Source organism: Palaemon carinicauda, chromosome 5, assembly GCF_036898095.1.
Source record: "Palaemon carinicauda isolate YSFRI2023 chromosome 5, ASM3689809v2, whole genome shotgun sequence".
Classification (NCBI taxonomy): Eukaryota; Metazoa; Arthropoda; class Malacostraca; order Decapoda; family Palaemonidae; genus Palaemon; species Palaemon carinicauda.
The window spans coordinates 24,275,722-24,283,041 of record NC_090729.1 but is presented as its reverse complement, the minus strand read 5'-3'; positions in this window follow the sequence as shown (position 1 = coordinate 24,283,041).

Below are 7,320 nucleotides of genomic sequence, written 5' to 3'. Positions count from 1 at the left end.
CTTTTGTGCGATTTCTCCTCTTTTAGATGTCTTCCCCATATTGTTTGCTATATTTACTGAATGCGAGTTGTTTTTTAATTCTTTAGTATACTTTGTTTCTTTTATATTATGCAAGTTCTTCTTCACGTTATAATAGCTATATTACTGTAAATAAAAATAAATGTTGAAATCTAGATATCAGAGATTCAGTCACTATTATTGAATACATCAATGGATTCTATATATAATTTTTCAGCTTCACTTTATTATATAATCGTAAGTTTGAAAATTGCTATTGAAATACTCATTCACAAAAGTGTGAATTTTAGTATCCATGTGGGAATAATGTTTATGATATAAAAAAAAAACATCATTATCATCATCACTTCCTATGCCTATTGACGTTAAAGGCCTTGGTTTGATTTAACCAGTCATCTCTATCTTGAGCATTTAATTCAATACTTCTCCATTCATCTTTTCCCACTTCACGTTTCATAGTATTCAGCCATGTAGGCCTGGGTCTCCCAACTCTTCTAGTGCCCTTTGGGCCCAGTATAACGTTTGGTGAACCAATCTCTCTTGGGGAGTGCGAAGAGCATCTCAACACAATCTCCATCTACTTCTCACCACGATCTCATCCATTTACAATATCATAATAATAGATAATTTAGAATCCCTTGACACCAAGTCCCGAGTCTCTTAGAAGGAATTCTCAGAGGGAGGAATCTTAACATATGGAACCCAGAAGCCAACACCTGACTGCATTTAAGGAATATTTCCGTGGTGAATTTGATTTGTAATGCAGTTTTGCAAATGGAAGAGGTTCAACTTTTTGCAATCTGGAGCCTCCGGGAGCCTGAAATAGCTAAGATAATCGAACTCTGCATTGAATAGATCTACGTCTCAGCTGGTCTGCAGCAGCGACACCACCACTTGCGTCCTGCCACCCTACATGCAGATTACGACTCTCCGTCAGGAAAGACTCCCCTTTGAAATACGATTTTAAGATTTACCTTTTAGTTTCAAGAATTTATTTACAATCCCTGGCCAAATATTGGCACGGGGAGTTTGGGATTTTTTATGTGTTATTTTCAAGAATGTTTTGAATTGTAAAAGGTAGCCCTTGCTTCCATGAATTTGTTATGTACATGAATTTTCTGGTCTTTTTATTTGTTCAGTCAGAACAAGAACATTTTACATTAAAAAAAAAATCTTTAGTTTTAGATAGATGTATGTTTTCTTGAATTGAGGCTGTGCACAGTTTTCAGGTAAATTAGTTCTGAGGACTCATTTTCTATTTTGCAGGGGGAGGGTACTTGTATATATTTTAGAGAATAGGTTTAAACTTAATTAAAAATAGTAGAAAATTTAGGTAGCACTTGAATTACCTTCCTTCTTCTTCAACCTATCAAGTTTCTGCTTCTATTTTTCTTACGCCATTTCAAAGGAAAAAAATCTAAAAAAAATTATGGAATTAAATTGAGAAATTGATCATTGTAAACTCGCATGATCTCTAGCATAATGAAATGTATTTGAAAAATATCCATTATAACGAAGTTCCATTCAGGTTTGTTACATCAGAGTAACCATTATTATTATTATTATCATTATTATTATTATTATTATTATTATTATTATTATTATTATTATTATTATTATTATTATTATTATTATTATTATTACTAGCCAAGCTACAACCCTATTTGGAAAAGGCTCCAACAGGGAAAATAGCCAAATTAGGAAAGGAAACAAGGAAATAAATAAACGAGGTAAGAAGTAAAGAAAAATTAAAATATAATATTTTAGGAAACATTAACAGCATTGAAATAAATAATTCATATATATCAATGAAAAGACTTATGTCAGCCCGTTCAACATAAAAATATTTGCTGCAACTTTGAACTTTTGAAGTTCTACTGATTCAATTACCCGATTAGGAAGATTGTTCCACAACTAGGTCAGAGCTTCAATAAATGTTATAGAATACTGGGTATGCAGACAATTCGTCGAAAGACAATTGGTAGAATTACAACTCGTCGAATGACAATTCGTCGAAAAGACAATTCGTCGAAATGACCATTCGTCGAACTGACAATTCGTCGAACTGACAATTCGTCGAAATGAATGGTAGTTTGAAATAATTTCTGTTTTTAAGTATATAATATAAAACATTTCACTATAGCCCATGAGCTAAATGAAATTCATCAAGACCGAACGAGGAGCTAGAAAGCTTTTGCATGAAGGTCTTTTTACATAATTGATAAGAAACATTATGATAAAACATACAGGAGATATGAAAAACGGAGTGAGTGTGGAGCAAGATCACAAACTATTAATGATATGATTCAAGGAAATCCTTCACAGGATTACCATCCGCCAAATGATACTTGAAATGCTGCCTTGAAAGTTGTAAATGAAATTAAGAAAGGGCTTGTGAAACCGAAGAAGTGGCTGGCTGCATAGTATATAATGCAACATGTAATATGCCTTTGAGTGTTGCAGGAGCACAACCCAAAAAAATCTTCTCTTTTGAGAACAGTGAACAGGAAAACGGCCGTACAAGAGGACTAAGACTTAAACGTTACGACAAGTGGTTAGAATTTTAAATTGTCCGAAGACAAAAAAGTTACTATTTGTGGAACTGCTAGAAATTTGACCTTTTATCCCAAAATTGTATTTGGTTTTGTGATGGCACATTTGACTGGGCTCCAGTTAATTCACAGTTGTACACTATCCTTGATCTAATTGCTAAAAATAAAACCTTACCATTGCTATACTTTTGTCAGGCTCAAAGGACGAAAAGACTTATGACATTATTTTCACATTTATAAATCAAAGTCGAAGCTTGAATGTTTAATCCATTATGACAGACTATGGACAATTCGACCAATTGTCATTTCGACCAATTGTCAGTCCGACGAATTGTTATTTGGACGAATTGTCATTCGACGAGTTGTCATTCTACCAATTGTCTTTCGACCAGTTAGGCTACCAGAATACTGTGTAGTATTGAGCTTCACGATAGAGAGGACCTGACTATTAGAATTAATTGCATGCCTAGTAACACGAACAGGGTGGAACTGTCCAGGTTTTAGATAAATCCGTTCCTTAATATATTAAACTTTAACGAATGAAGGATTCGTATTGCACAGAAACGCAACAATGCCTTATTTCGTAAATATACTCTGATATGAAGAATTATTCAATACATAAGAGAGAGAGAGAGAGAGAGAGAGAGAGAGAGAGAGAGAGAGAGAGAGAGAGAGAGAGAGAGAGAGAGAGAGAGAGAGAGAGAGAGAGAGAGAGAGTCTTCCTAGTATGGGAACCATAACAGGGTAATTTCTCCAGCTAAAATCTTACTAATGAAATAAACTTGATGATTACCTTGTCAGTTTGGATTTAGGCTTTAAATCAAGTTCTCTCAAAAGTTCTTTTGCTTGTAAGTGTTTGTATAATTCGAAGGAAGATATCACCTGCCTTTACCTTCGTTGAAAAAAAATTTCATCTCTTCCTAGCAAAATTGTCCCATATCTTAGAAATGACGCCACAAGTTACCGAATCTCTTTTCAATTTTTACCCTTGAAGTTTTCTTCTTTTTCTCCTTCTTATTCTTTCACAAGTAACTATTCTGGGTCTTATAAAAAACCATGAAAGAATGATGTCATGAATCTTGCGTTTTATCTCTACTTTTAAAAGTATTTAGTTGTTGATCCTTCAATATTTATCTATATGCATATTGCGTGTATGTGTATGTGTGTTTTTTTGTTTATATGTAGATCGGATCTTCCAACCAGTATAGTATTTTCGTAAATGCAGGATATTAATCAGTTTCTAAGTTACTTAATTTTCATCCTGATTGAATAGATTAGTCACAATATGCTCATTATAAGGACTATACATTCGACATAAAATGCTTTGCGACATTAAGTAACAGTAGTTGAGATTATTAAAGCTGATTATATAAAAAATGTTGTACAGAATCCTTATGTTAACACCTACAACAGAAGATAAAACAATATTGAGCTCATAATAGTCAAAGGATATCTTAACAAATCTGTTTATTTTTCATATGAAAATATTCAAACTGTGCCTACAATTCAAATTCATCATAAACCTGTACCAATAATAATAATAATAATAACAATAATAATAATAATAATAATAATAATAATAATAATAATAATAATAATAATAATAATAATAATAATAATAATAATAATAATAATAATAATAATGATATTACCCATGATCAGCGAGACCTACGTATATTGATTTCTCCAAACCTATTTGGAAATTTTGGTGTGTATGAATTATTTTTAAAGCTCCTCCACAATAATCTATTAATGATTTCATAAAACATGAATGTAAAAAACAGTACATTCCTGGTAGTAATGAATTAGTAGCAGAACCTAAGTCGTCAAAATACGTTGCTTTTCAATCAGAAATTAGTGAGTAGTTGTTTACCAGAATATTGAGTTATCTTGTAGTTTAAACAAAAGGCATTAAAATGTCTTCTAGCTCTGATAAATAAGGGCCAAAAATATAGAAAAAAATCCATGCTGCAGTATTGAAATATTCTAGTAGAACATATATATAATACATAAATATATATATATATATATATATATATATATATATATATATATATATATACACATACATATATATACATATGTATATACATACATATATATATATATATATATATATATATATATATATATATATATATTATATATATATATATATATATATATATATATATATATATATATACATATATATATATATATATATATATATATATATATATATATATATGTATATATATATATATATATATATATATATATATATATATATATATATATATATATATATATATGTATATATATATATATATATATATATATATATATATATATACATATATATATATGTATATACGTATGTATGGTGAAATGTCTGGTAGAGTGTCTGAGATTGAAAGGGGAAGAGCGAGAGAGGGTGTGGCTTTATTGCTGAGTGAATGGATGACAGGTAAAGTAGTGGAATGGAAGGAGATATCATCTAGGTTAATGTGGGTAAGGGTTAGGTTGGGTAGGGAATGTTGGGCGTTTGTCAGTGCGTATGGGCCAGGTAGTGAGAAAAGTGAAGAGGAGCGGAATGAGTTCTGGAATGAATTAACTAGGTGTGCAGAAGGACTGGGTAGAAGGAATTATGTAGATGTCATGGGTGACTTTAATGCTAGAGTGGGCACTGGAGAGGTAGAAGGTGTTATTGGGAAGTATGGCGTACCAGGTGAAAATGAGAGTGGTAAGAGACTGGTAGATATGTGTGTTGAACAAGAGATGGTAATAAGTGCTAGCTTTTTTAAAAAAAAAATAAAAATAAGTATACATGGGTAAGAGTGGCAAATGGAAGAGTAGTAGAAAGGGCATTAATGGATTATGTGTTGATAACTAAAAGAATGTTTGGAAGATTGAAAGACGTGCACGTGTTTAGGGGTATGGCTAACGGTATATCTGATCATTTTTTGGTGGAAGGAAAATTAGTTGTAGCAAAAGAGTGGGGGAATAGAGTAGGTGGATGTAGAAGGGAGCTAGTGAGGGTTGAAGAGCTAATAAAACTGGGGGTAAAAAGTAAATATCAGGAAAGGTTGAAAATGGCATATGACGAGGTGAGAGTAAGAGAAACTGGTAATTTAGAGGAGGAGTGGAAGATAACAAAAGAAAATTTTGTTGGGATTGCAAGTGATGTATGTGGCAAGAAGGTTGTTGGAGGCAGCATGAGGAAGGGCAGTGAATGGTGGAATGAAGGAGTGAAGGTAAAAGTGGAGGAGAAAAAGAGGGCTTTTGAAGAATGGCTGCAGAGTAATAGTATAGAGAAGTATGAAAAATATAGAGAGAAAAAGGTGGAAGTAAAGCGCAAGGTACGTGAGGCAAAGAGGGCAGCTGACCTGAGGTGGGGTCAGGGACTGGGTCAGTCATATGAAGAGAATAAGAAGAAGTTTTGGAAAGAAGTGAAGAGAGTAAGGAAGGCTGGCGCAAGAATTGAAGGGACAGTGAAAGATGGAAATGGAAGGTTGTTAAAAGGAGAGGAGGCAAGGAAAAGGTAGGCAGAATATTTTGAAAGTTTGCTGAATGTTGAGGATAATAGGGAGGCAGATATAATTGCTGTTCCAGGTGTTGAGGTGCCAGTGATGGTAGATGAGAATGAAAGAGAGATTACAATAGAGGAAGTGAGGAGAGCACTAGATGAAACGAGAGTAGGAAAAGCATCTGGTATGGATGGTGTGAAAGCTGAGATGTTGAAGGAAGGGGGTTTGACTGTACTTGAATGGTTGGTGAGATTGTTTAATATGTGTTTTGTGTTGTCAATGGTACCAGTAGATTGGGTTTGTGCGTGTATTGTACCACTATATAAGGGTAAGGGAGATGTGCATGAGTGTTGTAATTCAAGAGGTAATAGTTTGTTGAGTGTAGTTGGAAAAGTGTATGGTAGAGTAATGATTAATAGGATTAAGGATAAAACAGAGAATGCAATCTTGGAAGTACAGGGTGGTTTTAGAAGAGGTAGGGGTTGTATGAATCAGATTTTTACAGTTAGGCAGATATGCGAGAAATATTTAGCAAAAGGTAAGGAGGTGTATGTTTCGTTTATGGATCTGGAGAAAGCATATGATAGAGTTGATAGGGAAGCAATGTGGAATGTGATGAGGTTATATGGAGTTGGTGGAAGGTTGTTGCAAGCAGTGAAAAGTTTTACAAAGGTAGTAAAGCATGTGTTAGAATAGGAAATAAAGTGAGCGATTGGTTTCCGGTGAGAGTGGGGCTGAGACAGGGATGTGTGATGTCGCCGTGGTTGTTTAACTTGTATGTTGATGCAGTGGTGAGAGAGGTGAATGCTCGAGTGCTTGGACGAGGATTAAAACTGGTAGACGAAAATGATCATGAATGGGAGGTAAATCAGTTGTTGTTTGCGGATGATACTGTACTGGTAGCAGACACAGAAGAGAAGCTTGACCGACTAGTGACAGAATTTGGAAGGGTGTGTGAGAGAAGGAAGTTGAGAGTTAATGTGGGTAAGAGTAAGGTTATGAGATGTACGAGAAGGGAAGGTGGTGCAAGGTTGAATGTCATGTTGAATGGAGAGTTACTTGAGGAGGTGGATCAGTTTAAGTACTTGGGGTCTGTTGTTGCAACAAATGGTGGAGTAGAAGCAGATGTACGTCAGAGAGTGAATGAAGGTTGCAGAGTGTTGGGGGCAGTTAAGGGAGTAGTAAAAAATAGAGGGTAGGGCATGAATGTAAAAAGAGTTCTATATGAGAAAGTGATTGTA